Genomic DNA, 16900 nt, shown 5'->3' with positions numbered 1-16900 from the left:
ATAAATTCTTATAACACAATATATACAAGTATTATTTTCATATTCACAAACTTACGCCAGTAAGCTACCAGCAAAATATGAAGAATCTTTATTAGAAATCTCTTTTTTGGAACGCTCCAAAGTAAAGGATGAAATATAATTCAACCTTTTCATATATATATATATATATATATATATATACTTAATAAAAAGATACAAGCAAAACACAACAACGCGAGGACGTGGTACATGTAAAATATTAGCAGCCGCTCAGAGAAGAAAAGAAAGATGGTTTTACATTGTGAGCAAAGCTCTTCTTCAGAAACAAGAGACAGAGGAAAGTCCAAGAGAAAAAAATTCACCAACGATCGACATGTGGTAACATTTTGAAAAAAAAAAAATTGCTTGTAACTAGCAGACAAGGCCAAAGCTTTTTCTGGTTTTTGTTATGTACAAGAACCTAAGAAAATACAATATTCCCCATCATGGGGAAAATCAACAATTATTGCTATTTATTCTCAGTTGAGTAGACAGGAGCAACAAGTTGTAAAGTGCATGAAGCAGAAATGTAAAAAGAAGAGAGATGTAGAGACGTAGTTTGGTTTGTTGAGGTAGGGTGTGTGAGGAATTTTCTTAAGTGTGGGTGGGACACACAGCACTTCTAGAACTCAGTTCCTGACATGGGGGGGGGTCTTCTCAAGAACTTCATAATTCTGCTAATCCTCCTCTCCACCCCCAACTGATAAAAAGTAAAGGTAAAGACACCTTTCAGTCATGAATGACCATGGGATTACATCTAGAAAGTTCCCCTCCAAGGTACAAGTCTGGGCATGGTCGTTTACAGAAGATCAGTTGCCCATGGATACCAGCCTCCCCTCTCCATGCCATTGATGATATCCAAGGGGAAGGCAAAGGGGCCAATACAGCTTGGCACCAGTGACATTGCAACTCAATTCTACAGATGAGTGAATTGGAGCAACGTGAAATAAAGTGTCTTGCTCAAGAATACAACAAACAGCCCAGTTCAGGAATTGAACTCACAATCTTGTGATTGTAAGCCTGATGCTCTAACCACTGAGCCATGCTGGTAGATTAAGGCGTCGAATTGACAGAGTTGGATAAAATAAATGCTTTGTGCTATTTGTTCTAAAACCCTGTGTTCAAACCCCACAGAGGGCAGGCAGCTTTACTTTTCATCCTGTTGAGGACTTTGCAAGAAGCACCAAAAAGCCAAGAGAGAAAATGCTAAGATTGTGTGAATGTGTGATTATGTGTATATTTGTATATGAGATTATGTGTGAGATCTTGTGTGTGTGTGAGAAACGAGAGGTGATTATGTGTAGGTTTCTCTAAACATATGTGATTATGTGCTTGTGTGTGTATGTGTGTGAGAGAGAGAGGAGAACATGATGTCTCACGTATGTAGGTTTCTAGATATGCGATTTGTGTGTGTGTACTTGCATGTGGTTATGTGTTTTTATATAGGTGCATGTGAGTGATTGTGTGCACAAATATGTGATTTTGTATAGGATTATGAATACGTGTTTAATTGCATGTGTGTGTGTATGTGAGGTGTGAAAAAGACAATGTGTAACACAAAAAAAACGTGTGAAATGGAAAATGTCAAGGATGCGAGTGCAAAATGAAGAACTGGCAGAGAACTTCCTAGTTTACCAAGATAGGATTCTATAGTAGTAGTAGGAGGAGGAGGAGGAGGAGTAGGTCTTGATTGCACGTAGCATAACATAATGAACGTTGGTAGTGAGAAACTGTGGCTTGGACAAAAATAGATTGCTGACTGACTGAGAAGCAGACAGACAGACAGACAGACAGACAGATGGACTGACAGCCAGACAAGAGAGGGAGAGGGTGAGGGAGGTGAGAGAACAATATCAGAGAAACCTTGACAGAGATTGGGTTTTAAACAGTGCCCAGGCAGCAGCACCTGAAGAATATTCTTCCGTTAAAGCTATCGTCTATCTATCTATCCACACACACAAATTTATGTATATTTATCTTTTGCTTGGACTGTGGCCATGCTGGGGCACAACCTTGAAGGGTTTCATAGGAAAAAATTGAGCCCTCTGTATTATTTTAAGTCAGGTATTTATGCTATATTAGTTTCCTTTGCTGAACTGCTAAGTTAAACAAACCAACCATAGTCTATCAGTGGTGGCAGACAAACATTAACACAAACACACACACATACAACAAGCTTCTTTCAGTTTCCATCTACCAAATCCACTCACGAGGCTTTAGCCAGCCTAGGGCTATGTTGTTGTTTGTTCCTTCTCGAGCCACCCCTGGCTCATAAGGGCCTGTTTCCCAGTTTGGTTGGCGTATAGGTTCCCCCACCTGGATGGGACGCTAGTCCTTCTCAGGTGAGCTGCTAAATGCAGGAGGAAAGAGTGAGAGAAAGTTGTGGCAAAAGAGTCAGAAAGAAGTTTGCCATTACCTTCTGCCGGAGCCGCGTGGAGCTTAGGTGTTTCACTCATAAACACACACATCGCCGGGTCTGAGATTCGAACCCACAATCCCTCGACTGTGAGTCCGCTGCTCTAACCTCTAGACTATGTGCCTCCACAGCCTGGGGTTATAATAGAAGACACTTGCCCAAGGTGCCACACAATGGGACTGAACCTGGAACTATGTGGTTGGGAAGCAAACTTCTTACCACAGAGCCACGTCTGCACCTATATATATTGCCATCACCATTCAACATCCGTTTTCCATGCTGGCATGGGTTGGACAGTTTGAGAGGTGCTAGGAAGCCAGAGGATTAGATAAACGAGACAGTACAGCTTGGTGCTGTTCTCTGCCTCACCGACTCCTTTCAAGCCTTCCAACCCATACCAGCAATGACTGAAACAAAAGAATAAAAGAATATATACATAGGCGCAGGAGTAGCTGTGTGTATTTACGTCCCCGTAACATAGCGCTTCGGCAAAGGAGACCGATAGAATAAGTACTAGGCTTACAAAGAATAAGTCCTGGGGTCAATTTGTTTGACTAAAGGCAGTGCTCCAGCATGGCTGCAGTCAAATGACTGAAACAAATAAAAGAATGTATGTATATATATATATGTGTGTGTGTGTGTATTATATTTATGCTTGAGGGGTGGGGGTCAAGAAGTCAATCTTTTATAATACACAGGATGTGTGCCTGCTTGTGCTTGTGAGAAAAATGTAAAAAAAAAAAAGAAGAAAAAGAAACAAAAGAGGGAAATAAAGAAAAGGAGAAAGAGGAAGAGAAAACGACTGGTGAAGGTGTTTGTAAATTCAATAAAAGAATTCAATGGAAAGAGATAAAATATAAAATAAAATAAAAAAGAAAATCAATAAATGACTGAATAAATAAATAACAGCTGAACCCTTTCAATTCAGAACTGTTGAAAACAGACCTTGATTCTATGATACAAATTCCCTGGTTTGAAATGCCCTAAATTAAAGCATGCCATCAAGATTTGGTGTAAATTTATATTCTGGACCTTAGTTTAGAAAAGGAACAAAGATTTGAAACAAGGGCTGAGTGTCTCAATAGAAAGATGGTGATCAAAGGGTGAAGGGCTTTTGTGGAGCAGGAAACCAGTGAAGAAATACAAATATCTAAATATATATAAACAAATAAAAGGAGATGAATTAAAAGTAGATTGGGTTGAAATAAAAACATAAATAAAATAACAAATGCAAAAAGCATTAATTGAAGAGGCACTCCTGTTTGGAGTACTGACCTTTGATTGTAGTCTTTGTTCCCAGCAGGGGTTCAAGATAAGTTAGTGATGACAGTAGTAGTAGTAGCTTTGATAGTGAAGATGATGGAGCAAAAATGAAATGTAAATCTGGTAACTTTTGCAGCATGTTACATCACCTGATAAGGTTCCTTTTGCACTGTGCATTGCATCTGTTGTCATTACATCATCCCACACCCACTAAAGAGCAGTGCTGAATGAAGCCGAAACGATCGTTGTGCTAATAAAGTTTCTAGTTATACTCTGTCTTCCATATCAATCATTTAAATTATACCCTATGTGCCTTCAAATTGTTCCTAGACGAATATCTCCAATGAATTCCAGATAAGCAATCTATAACCCGATATATATCTACAAACAATAACTCTTTACTAGTATGGGCAATGGTGCCCAAAGAATGACTGCAATATGAAACATCATTAATGGTCTTTTCCAGGTGGTGCCATTAAGTTAGGCATGACCTGGGCCAATTCTGGCCGAAAATTTTCAAAGCATTCCAAGCATAAAACATGGACAACAATATATATCCACGACAATACCTTTCATCCATTCAGGGTCAATATAAATTAGTACCAGCTGAACACTGGGGTTAATACCATTGATTTATCCCCTTTTTCGAAATTGCTGGCCTTGTTCCAAAATTTGAAACTAAATAATAAGTCGTTAAACACCTTGGAAACATAAATATATGAATGCGTGCGTGTGTGTGCGCGCGCAATTATAAATCCGTTTTGTAATTCTTTTATAATCATAATTTTCCAGATCCAAGGCAGCGAGCTGGCAGAATCGTTAGCACGCCGGGCAAAATGCTTAGCAGTTTTTCGTCTGCCGTTACGTTCTGAGTTCAAATTCCGCCGAGGTCGACTTTGCCTTTCATCTTTTCGGGGTCGATAAATTAAGTACCAGTTGCGTACTGGGGTCGATCTAATCGACTGGCCCCCTCCTCAAAAATTTCAGGCCTTGTGCCTAGAGTAGAAAAGAATCATAATTTTCCAAATTCTTTAAATTCACCTTTTTTATTCACAAATATATATATTTTTTAAAGTTTTCCAACAGAATACAGTCTTAGTGATCTCCCCTGAATAACTTGCGTTTGTCTTCCTGGAGTTCTGTCCCTTCCGTTTCATTTTGGCTTTAGTGTGTATGTGGGCTTGCATATATATTTGTGTGTGTGTGTGTGTGTGTGTGTGTGCACATATATAGTTTTCGCTCAAGCATTGCTTAACGCTAATAACTTGATCTACGTGACACCTTAAGCAACTGTCTTCTATTATAACCTCGGCCGACCAAAGCTTTGTGAGTGGATTTGGAAGACGGAAACTGATAGAAGCCCACCGTGTGTGTGTGTGTGTGTGATGTTGGTGTTTATGTCCCCGTAACTTAGCGGTTCGGCAAAAGGACCGATAGAATAAATAAGTACTAGGCTTACAAAGAATAAGTCCTGCGATCGATTTCTTCGATTAAAGGTGGTACTCTAGCATGGCTGCAGTCAACTGATTGGAACAAGCAAAAGAATAAAAGAATATATATATATATATACATAAATATAATAAATAATATAATATATATATATATATATATATATATATATATGTTTATGTATGTGTATATATATATATATATATATATATATATATATATATATATATATATATATATATACACACACACATACATAAACACACACACACACATGCATATATGGGTACAGGACGTCACTAACGGTGCAAATAACATGAACTACATAAACAAACGAGTTAAATACGTAAACAACGAGAAAAAATGGAAAACAGGGCAAGTAAACACAGAGAAAGGACCCCTCATCAGTTGTCGGCTGTCTATCTACTCATTTCGTGCATATATATAACAAAAAATTCTTGAAGGCAGTGCTCCAGCATGACCACTCAACAGAACAGCCTGCTCGTGAAATTAACGTGCAAGTGGCTGAGCACTCCACAGACACATGTACCTTTAACGTAGTTCTCGGAGAGATTCAGCGTGACACAGTGTGACAAGGCTGGCCCCTTGAAATACAGGTACAAAAGAAACAGGAAGAATACGAGAAAGTTGTGGTGAAAGAGTACAGCAGGGTTCGCCACCAACCTCTGCTGGAGCCTCGTGGAGCTAACTCTTTTGATACCAACCTGGCTGAAACAGGTTCTGGCTCTGTAGTACAAATGTCTTGTTTTCATAAGTTCTGAATTAAAATCTTCCACCAAACCTTAGTCACAATTTATGTTCCTAAACCTAACTTAATGATAACGAAGTTATTTTACTAAATGCTTTGTTACATTTAAAATCAATTTAAAGAAACACAGAGCATCTCAACAGAAATATGGTAATGAAAGGGTTAAGTGTTTTCACTCGATAAACGCTCACAATCTTCGGACTGGGAATCGAAGCTGCGACCCTGAGTCCATTGCTCTAACCACTGGGCCATTACGCCTCCACACACATACATATATATATATAGAAAGAGAAACAATATACTTTTTTTAACAATAACAACCACCACCACAAGAGTAGTCATGCATGACCATCTGTGAACAGACAGCCATGTTAAAGTGACTTTTACTTGTCAGTATAACCAGGGCATTGATCTCCCAGAGAGATTTTAGAAATAGCATTTTTATTTGTTTCAAAACAATATATTCTTGCTCATAAATCATCTGATTTTTTGTTGTTTGTCTTTTTGTTTGCTAGATTAACAACAACAAAAGCTGACATTTGCATGAAAGAGGGATGGTCCCAGCAACAGATAGATATCTTGGTAGAAAGCAAAGGTTACACACCTACAAAGTTCACTGCATTGACCTCAATCTTTTCATGATTGTTTTGTGTTCTGCTTCCCTGGCTTTGAAATCTGTATTGCATTGTCTTACTCACTCCACCCTGAGCCACACCTATCATCTTTCACCTTCTCCTCTGAAACCCATCTGACCAGGCCTCCACCCATTTTCTTCTATTCTTGTATTTGTTTCAGTCGGTCATGCTGGAGCACCGCCTTTAGTCAAACGAATCGACCCTAGGATTTATTCTTTGTAAGCCTGGTACTTATTCTATCAATCTCTTTTGCTGAAGTGCTAAGTTATGGGAGACGTAAACACACCAACATCAGTTGTCAAGCGACAGTAGGGGGACAAACATAGACACACACACACACATATGTATACACGACAACCTTCTTTCAGTTTCCGCCTACCAAATCTACCCACAAGGCTATGGTCAGCCCGAGGCTATTGTAGAAGACACTTGCCCAAGGTGCCACACATTAAGTTGACAACATACCACCACTTTAATTGTTATTATTATCTATTTATTTTCTCTTACATGCCTGTGTATCGATAAGGGGTCAAGGATCCCATGAAGGAGTCAATTGTCTAAAAAGTTTGGGGACCCAATTTAAACCAACCCAAATATTCTACTTGTTTTATGTTCAGGCTCTCACTCATACCCTACAATGTCATTCTAAAAATAAACAATCACATCAACAAAATTTCAAAGGGACAAGATAATGCATGATTAATTCAAAAACAAAGTGAATAAATAAGAATTACATTTGACAGAGGAATCAGAATGCTAAACAATGGTTGATACTAAATTTTGTAAACCCTGGAAGGAGAAAAGACAAAATTGATCTTAACAAGATCAGAACTTAGAATGTTAAGTGATATAACCGAATGCTACAGTACATTACCCACACGAGTTTACCCACCAGCAACATACAATGTTATAGTTCATATTGACCAACAAACCGTGAAATGAATATGCTAACTCACCTATAAGTTTATAAACTGTGAGAGAAAACAAAATTAGGGCATAAGGCTTTAGTAAAATAAAATTTTGACATAATGTCTGTCTTAAATTGAATTGAAAATCAGTAAGTTTTGTGATGTAGCAGAGCTCATCTCTACAATCACATTAGATAAAATACAACAAATAGTTTAACACAAGTATTTTAGGGGCCACCAACAGACAGTTGATTTGTTCAGCCCATGGCTTTGGCTTTGAGCTGTGGTGATTAGGAGATTTGCTTTACAACTACAGGTTTTTAGTTTCATATCTTATGCTTGGCACCTTAGGCAAGTCACTCTGGGTTGACAATGGCTTGCGTGTGAAATTTGGTAGATGCAAGTAAACTGCATAAAACCTCTGTGTGTGTGTGTGTGTGTGTGCACTAAAACTGCTTTGGTGATGATGTTGATGTCTCCCACAAACAAAATGTCAGGTATTGATTTCACAAGCAAAGATGTGGAATAAAGAGCATTCATCTGGCCATTAATTAAAGCTGGAAGAAGTCTTGCCCAGTCCATGCTACCACGAAAACAAAAAAAAGATGGAGAAATGATGCTAACAATGATGGATAACGAATGATGATGGTGATGATGAGTGATGATAGACAATGGTGATAATGAGTAATGATGGACAATGATGATAATGGTGATGAATAATGAATGATGATGTTGATGATGAATGATGATAGACAATGATGATAATGAGTAATGATGGACAATGATGATGATAATGCATGATGATGATGATGACAACATTGATGATGTTGATGATAATGAGTGATGATGAAATTGATGATGATGATGATGATTGTAATATCATTAGAAATTATGATAGTTATAATGACGATGATGTTAATGATGATGATGATACGTTGACATTAGAGGTAGTGATGCCTATGATGATGGTGTTGTTGGTGGCATTGAGGTTGACAACGGTCGATGATGAGGAGAGCCGGGTTGGTGATGAAGATGACAAAAACGATGATACAAACTCAGTCGGTTAGAAATAATAAAAAGACACGCACACAAAACGTCTGAGAAATAATGGCGTGTTTAATGCGGAACAAAGGAAGAACATAGACAAATGGAAAAACAGGACGGAAGGAAGAAGGGGGGAGGAGGAAGAAGAAGAAGACAGAAGTGGATAATAGGGAACAATAGGGAGAAGTTATTGAGCTATCAATGATGTGGGGTGGGTGGTAGAGTAGGGGGAAAGAGATAATGCATTCGTTGTTGGGGAAGCTGAATGTAAAGAAGATCTAACGGTGGTAATTAGAGAAATGTGCGTCTGAATAGCAGCGGCAGCGACCAGAAGCTGCTAACGAGTGTAGGATCAGTAGAGATAAGCAATCTCTTGCTCTCTCTCTCTCTCTCAGTTCATTGTGGAGGATTTGGAAAGAAAGATGGAGGAAAAAAGAGAAGGAGGCGAGGAAGAGACAGAGAGGATGGAGTGAAACAAGGCCATCAGCAGCAGCAGCAGCAACACTATCATTATTGACCATCACAATCACTCACTGCCATCCTCATCAACATCCACACATAAAGAAAGAAATATAAACATATATAAAGAGCAGTGCTCTGCAGCTGGTGTGCCGTGGCACACTGGTGTGCCATGAGACGATGCTAGGTGTGCCACAGTGTAACCTGAACATAATTTTCTATACCTTTAGTTATGTTTTGAGTTCAGGTTGTGCCACTGAGTTTTGAAACGAATATAAGTGTGCCGCAAGTGAAAAAGGGTTGCGGAGCCCTGCTGTAGAGAGAAAGTGGGGGTAGATAAAACTATGCTGACCAGTACTTGACCGGTACTTGTTTAATGACCCTGAAAGCATAAAAGGCAAAGTCACCCTCAGTGACATTTGAACTCAGGACATACAGACCCAGAAGAAATGCTGCCAAGCATTTTGTACGACATGCTAATGAATCATTATTCTGAGGTACACAGTTTGCACAACATCCATAAGATGACGTAATGTTATGCGACTCACAACTCATCAGGCAATCAAATAAAGAAGCAAGCAGTAACATGTAGGTTAATCAATAGATCGTCAACAAGTCTTGTCACAATGAAGACTCTTAAGGAAACAACTGTAGCAACATCAGATAACCCATTCATCTGGTCTTATTATGGTTACTGTTCTATATTTAAGAGAGAAGGAATTATGTACGTTATTTACATTTGAAGGATATTTATCCTCATCTTGTTTGTTGTTAACACAACATCTCGGCTGATATACCCTCCAGCTTTCATCAGGTGTCTTGGGGAAATTTTGAATTTGGGTTCTCATTCCTAAGGTATTTTTCGATGTTATTATTATTATTATTATTCAGCTCACTGCCTGGAACTGAACTCGGGTGAAGCTGGCCGCGGGTGCAGATCTCGGGCACATGGCGTAGTGGTTAAGAGCCTGGGCTACTAACGCCAAGATTCCGAGTTTGATTCCAGGCATATATGTATGTTTTGTCTTATATATGTACTCTCATGCATATAGTCGCATGCTAAGACATGCTCATATATACTTAAATGATAAACTTCTGGAAAGATTTTTACAGTTCCAGTGATAGCTTGAATCTGTAGTTTTCAAATTAGTTTTCTGCTTTCTGGTTTTGAGAAGCCTAATTTCTCGAGATTAGGCAGTGTGTTACATATCCCAGTGCCCCAATAATTACAGGTATAAACATGAACTTGTAATCTGGATAGAGTAGCTGTAGATTCCTCAATAGTTCAGCATAGGTATTTTCTTTTGCGCTGATCTTTAGCTTTATGTTAACATCTGTGGGCAGCTGATTTCGGAAACCCCACCCGCAAGGGATAACCGCAACTGGTACTACCCTTGTGTAGTGAACCAGCTACTCTGGTGCTGGGCCTGTAATTGACTGCTGCTACTGTACGTAAGTACGTATGTACATGATCAGCCCTTTTCAGTTTCTGTCAATCAAATCCACTCACAATGCTTTGGTCAGCCTAGGGCTATAATAGATGACACCTATTCAAGGTGACATGCAATGGAACTGAACCAAAGACCATATGGTGGGGAAGCAAGCTTCTTAACCAAATAACCAAGCCTGCACCCCCACCACCACACACAGACATAAAGAGGGGATGAAAGGATTATAATATTTACTAATCTCATTCTTTACAGCTGATTATACTTTGTGGATTGGTTTACAAAGTGGTGTGTGCATGTATATGCGAATGTGTGTATATATATGCTTGTATGTATATATGTGTGTACGTGTGTGTGTGTGTGTGTGTGTATATATATATATATATATACATACACACACACATGCAAAATCTAGTACAACCTGTTATATGCTCAATTTGTTGGCCACAAAACAAGTGTCCCCACCAAGGTTGTTTGTTGGAGGTGCCTACTGTATTTACACACGCATTCACTCTTTTACTAGTTTCAGCTTGAGGGTTGTGGCCATGCTGGAGCACTGTTCATTCATCCAAGTAATATCTGTTTTTTTCATGGCATCATGGTTTAGGTGAATATTTGTAAATGAGGCAATCACAGTTTCTGTCTACCAAACTCAACTCACACGGTTATTTGTCAGAGCAGAACTATTGTAGAAGGTACCTAAAATTGCTGGCTTTACACCAAAGTTTGAAACCAAAATGTATGTGTGTGCCTGTGCATACATACATACATATAGAGGGTGGACCACAAGTCACATGCCAAAACATTTGACATTTTATCTATATCATTATTATTATTCATTTTGTTCCTCATGTACAAATACATGTGTGTATTTGTCACTATTCTCTGACAATTCCGTTGTAGAGCATATTGGACTTAATTTGCACATGACTTGTGGCTCAACCAGTGTATACACACACACACACACACATATATATATGTATATATATATACAATTATAAACAAGGGCAAAAGAATGCCAATATGCTGAGAATAGATTTTAAATCATCAACCACCACATTACAATATACATTCACTATGAATACACGCTGTGCTGAAATCGAGGAAGGCAAGCTAAGAGAATATTTCTTTTTTAATTCGTTATCTCTATATTGAATCAACTTCAGGATTAATCCCACAGATTTTTCCATCTTCAGTAGAGAATACGATAAGAAATAAATGAAATGATTGCAAGCACCCACAGCAAAAAGCAGAAGCAGACGTCATGGGTACACATAAGTACCCCAGTTATATCTAAACGTAAATTCCTTTAGCAAGCCTCAGCACACGTGTGACCGGTCACGAACCACACCTTTGAGTGGTTTCCAGTCCCAAATTCTGTTGGCTTGCCTTCCTCGATTTCAGAACAACGTGTATTCATAGAGATTGTATATTGTAATGTGGTGATTGACGATTTAAAGGCTATTCTCAGCATATTGACATAGAAATCTTTTTTTTCTTGCCCTTGTATATATATATATGAGAGAGAGTATACATGTGGTATATAATAAAACAAAGAAAGGAAGGATATGTAAAATACAACAGGAAAAATAAAGAAGGAAAAAAAATGATGATAGTGTTGTGGTTCTTCTGAAATAGGAAGACCTCTGGGAATAATTCCCTAAACACCCAGGGCAAGTGGCTTCTCCAATTCACAGGTCTACACTTAGAGCGGTACCATCCACTCTTGCCATTTTTGCAACTTTCACCCACCTTTCAATAAAATCTCACTTGACGACAACACCTCACCTCTCCACCTTCACTTTCCGCTTGAAGTGAAACTTGAAAAAAAGTCGATGAGGGCTCTACCAAAGAGGAATGTCTCTGTCCTCAATGACAAACTAGGCTGGAATCCAGGTTAAGGGTGACAATGATGATGATGATGATGATGATGCTTAATGCAATAAAGTTGTTTGACAAGTACATAGGAGGTAACAGAGAATGGGTGGGGGTGTGAATCTATAAGCCCCTTCACATATAGAAAAAATATATATATATACACACACACACATATATACAAATATAAAATATATATATATACACACACATATATATATATATATATATATACAAATATAAATATATATATATATACATATATATAGATACACACACATATATAAACATACACACATATATATATACATACACATATCTATACATGCACACACATATCCATACAGACACATATATATATATATATATATACATACACACACATACATATGTACATACACACATATATACATATATATATATATATATATATATATATATATATATATATATATATATATATATATATATATATATATATACATACACGCACATATATATACAGACACACATATATATATACACACACATACACATATATATATAAGTAACTTTCAAAAGCTGTCACAACAAAATAATGCAGAGACACAGCAAAAGTGACCCTGAAACCTTCTCTTCCACTGGAACAAAAAGAAACCATTATCAGGAGCTGTCTCAGACTAACCAGCCATTTCTTCTTTATATACATATATATATATCTGTTGGAGTTGTCCTGCAGGGAGGAGGAGGGGCGTTAGTGATAGTTGTGGTGGTGGTGGTGGTGGCAGTTGTAGAAGAGTAATGGTAATAGTGGAGGTGTTAGTGGTGATGAAAGCAGGTGGTGGTGGTGGTGGTGGTGGTAATGGTGACAGCAACTGTGTTACGTATTTCTGTTAAAATACACTGTCATTGTTTCAATTAATTTTGAAAATAACGAAGAGTTTATTAAAATAACTTTGTCATAATTAAACTAGTGTTTAGAAAATAAGTTGACATGAAAATTCCAATGGAATGTTTTTAATTCAAATCACTTCAAAACAGGAAGTCTGTAGCAGAGAACCAGATTAAATCTCAGGTGAGTTGGGATCAGAAGGGTTAAAATCATATGTCTATCATATTTAAATTGAAATATGCGGCTTTTGCTCCAATTAAATTTGAAATTAACACAGAATTTATTATAATTTTGTCATTAAGCTGTAGTTAGAACAAATTGACATGAAATTTTAATGGAAGCTGGGTATAAGAGGCATCTAATGTTGTGTGGAAGAAAGAAGACTGATGGTTTGGCGATGTGATGCATATGGATGAGGGCTGCTGTGTAAAGAAGTTCTGAACTCTAATTGTGGAGGGTACCTGTGGAAGAGGTAGACCCAAGAAGACATGAGACCAAGTGATGAGAAAGGGTCTTTGGATGCTGGGTTTCACTGAGGAAATGACACGGGACCAGGTGTGGCGATTTGCTGTACTTTATAAGACATGTCAAGTTAAGTAAAATTGTCCACCACACATTTAGGGCTGTCCTTTCAGGTGCTGGTGGCACATAAAAGGCACCTGTGCATTCTGTTAAGTGGTTGGCATTAGGAAGGGCATCCAGCTGTAGAACTCATGCCAATTCAGACAGTTGGGGGTCTGGAGTAGCCAGCTCCATGTCAAACCATCCAACTCATGCCAGCATGGAAAGCTGACATTAAACGACGACGACATGGACAATAACGACGATGTGGACAACGACGACGATGATGATTTTGAATTAAATCACTTTAACGCTTTTATTACGATGTTTCTATTGAAACACTGCATTTGTTTCAATTAATTTTGAAATTAACCAATCAGACTATGGATGACTAAATTACAACAGGTATATAACCCATTGTTTGAATTATAGTGCATTGTTGTACCATTCAAAACTTTTTATTCTTTATTAAGAAATCTTTTGTCATTAAGCCGGTGCCTGGTACGTCTATTAACGTGAAATTTTGATGTAAAGCTTTAAATTAGACCAGTCTCAAACAAGCTCTTCGTGTCATAGAACCAAGCACAGTCTCAAGCAGATTGGTGGGAAAAAGTTTAAGATAAGCGGTGCATAGGAACCCTTTCGAGAACTGAGCAGTTAGTTCTCCAGGCTGAATCTGTAGAAGACTTAGAGAAGATATTCAAAACATGGAAACAGGGCTCAGGAACCGGGGCAGAGACGGTGTTCAAAATAAATCTATCCAAGATAAAAGAAGTTGCAGTTATGATGGAGACATTACCAAGATAAACTGACTGAAATAATGTAGCTTAAAAGGTTCCAAGAGAAAATTCTAGAAAATCAGAGATGTGTTGCAGCATCATATAGGCCTCTCTCTCTCTCACTTTCTTTCACACATACACACACACACATTTCCTTTCTTTTTCTGTCCAAGCACCTTCGCTCTTCTCTATCCTCTACTGTCTGTTCCTCTCCCTCTCCCTCCCCTCCATTCCCACCTAACCACACCTCCACATTATCCCTCCCACCTCCCTTACAAACACACTTCTCCTCCACCCCTTTACCATTCACAATTTTTTCACCCCTCCCTCGTCTTCCTCTCCTCCTTATTACTCTCACAATCTCATTAGCTCCCACCCCAACATTCCACCATCGTCACCACCCTTCCACTATCGCCACCACCAAATACCAAATATACCATTTTAAGGAAGCAAAACTACCGATGTCAGCTTAAGCTGCAGTTAACTATGCCCCAGGAGGGTAATTAACAACAAAATTTAGTTGCCGGTCGTGGGGGCAATTATTTTTTATTACACTATTAATCAAATAAAAAGATACACAAATATGTGCGTGTGTGTACATATATATATGTATGTGTATATATGTATATACATACATATAAACATATATACTTTTAATGAACAAGGCTGCGTGTATGTGTGTGTGTATATATATATATATATAAATATATATCCTGGTTTATTGAGAGGCTTTGGGAGTGATGACTACAGTGATGACAATCCAATTAAGATAATACAGATAATTATCAGTACAAGCATGACTGCGTCATTAAGTTCCCTTCCCAGCCACATGGCTTCTGAGTCAATCCCAGTGACCACCACCTTGGACAAGTCTCGTCCGCTATATCTTGAATGCATTGCAAGTGAAATTCATAGCTGGAAATCATACGGAAGCCTGTTGCATATACACATAATGGTGCAGCTCTCTGGCTGATCAGCAAACCAGGGTAGATGGAAACTGAAAGAAGCCCATTGCGTGTCTGTCTGTCTGTCTGGGCTTGTCTTGCACCACCGCTTGACAGCATGGCCAGTCAAAAGACTGAAACAAGTAAAAGAGCGGTTTTAGAAAAACTTGACCATAAGCTGACAATTGAGAAGTTTGCTTCCCAACCACAGGGTTTCAGGTTCGGTCCCACTGCATGGCACTTTGGACGAGGGCCTTCTACTATAACCCCAAGTCAACAAAAGCCTTGTAAGTGGATTTGGCAACTGGAAACTGAAAGAAGCCTGATGAATATATGTATATAAAAGGTGAGTATGTGTATGTATATGTGGGTATGTGTTAGCAATTCTTGACAAGTGTCATCATAGGAGCAGTGTCCTTCCTTACTTATCTTCTGTGTAAACTTGTCCAGCTGGAGCAAAATATTACCTTACTTGGAAACAGGTAAGGGTTAGCAACAGGAAGAGCATCCAACCATAAAACAACAAGCCTCAGTGAATTTTGAAATTATTGAAGAATTTACTAAAATAATTTTGTCATCATTAAGTTGGTTTGGTACATAAATTAATGTGAAGTTTTGGTGGAAGCTTTTATTTTAAATCGCTTTAACTCTTATCTTACCAGATTTCTGTTGAAATTCACCATCTTTCTTTCTATTAATTTTGAAAATATTCAAGAATTTAGTAAAATATCTTTGTCATTGTTAAGCTGATGTTTGGAATATAAATTAACACAAATTTTGATGGAAAACGGGGAGGTGCAATGGCCCAGTTGTTAGGGCAGCAGACTCACAGTTGTAGGATTGCTGTACTCTTTCCTGCTGTACTCTTTCTCCACAACTTTCTCTCACCCTTTCTTTCTGTTTCTGTTGTACCTGTATTTCAAAGGGCCAGTCTTGTCACACTGTGTCACGCTGAATCTCCCCGAGAACAACGTTAAGGGTACATGTGTCTGTGGAGTACTCAGCCACTTGCAAGTTAATTTCACGAGCAGGCTGTTCCTTTGATCAGATCAACTGGAACCCTTGTCGTCGTAACTGACGGAGTGCCATGTTATAGCAGAAGACACTTGCCCAAGGTGCCATACAGTGCAACTGACCCCAGAACCATGGGGTTGGGAAGCAAGCTTCTCACCACACAGCCATATATCTTATATCTTTTACTTGTTTCAACTATTAGACTGCGGCCATGCTGGGGCACCACCCTGAAGCATTCCTTAGTCAAATGGATCGCCCCCCCCCCACTCCCAGTACTTATTAGCCCGGTATGTATTTATAGTGTTCTCTTTTGCTCAATGCAATAAAAGATTTGATGATGATGATGATGATGGTGGTGGTGGTGGTGATGATGAAGACGACGACGATGGGAGGAAGAGGAGGAGATAAGGCCACACCTGTAACATTCCGGAGAGAAACTTGATCTGC

At 38.5% G+C, this 16900-nt stretch overlaps 1 protein-coding gene across 4 annotated transcripts in view; it reads right to left on the bottom strand.

Moving 5' to 3' along the window:
• Nucleotides 1-16900, bottom strand: part of LOC106870430 (inosine-5'-monophosphate dehydrogenase 1b) — a 47643-nt gene that overhangs the window by 27030 nt on the left and 3713 nt on the right. The window contains exon 1 of one of the 4 annotated variants that reach the window (XM_052975163.1): nt 5157-5220. The exons of the other annotated variants lie outside the window; for them this stretch is intronic. The gene's annotated coding sequence lies outside the window, so the exon portion shown is untranslated. Of the gene's footprint in view, nt 1-5156; nt 5221-16900 lie in introns of those variants that run through there. 4 annotated transcript variants of the gene reach the window in all.

The sequence above is a fragment of the Octopus bimaculoides genome, chromosome 20 (assembly GCF_001194135.2).
Source record: "Octopus bimaculoides isolate UCB-OBI-ISO-001 chromosome 20, ASM119413v2, whole genome shotgun sequence".
Classification (NCBI taxonomy): domain Eukaryota; kingdom Metazoa; phylum Mollusca; class Cephalopoda; order Octopoda; family Octopodidae; genus Octopus; species Octopus bimaculoides.
This window is presented reverse-complemented; position numbering and strand designations above follow the sequence as displayed.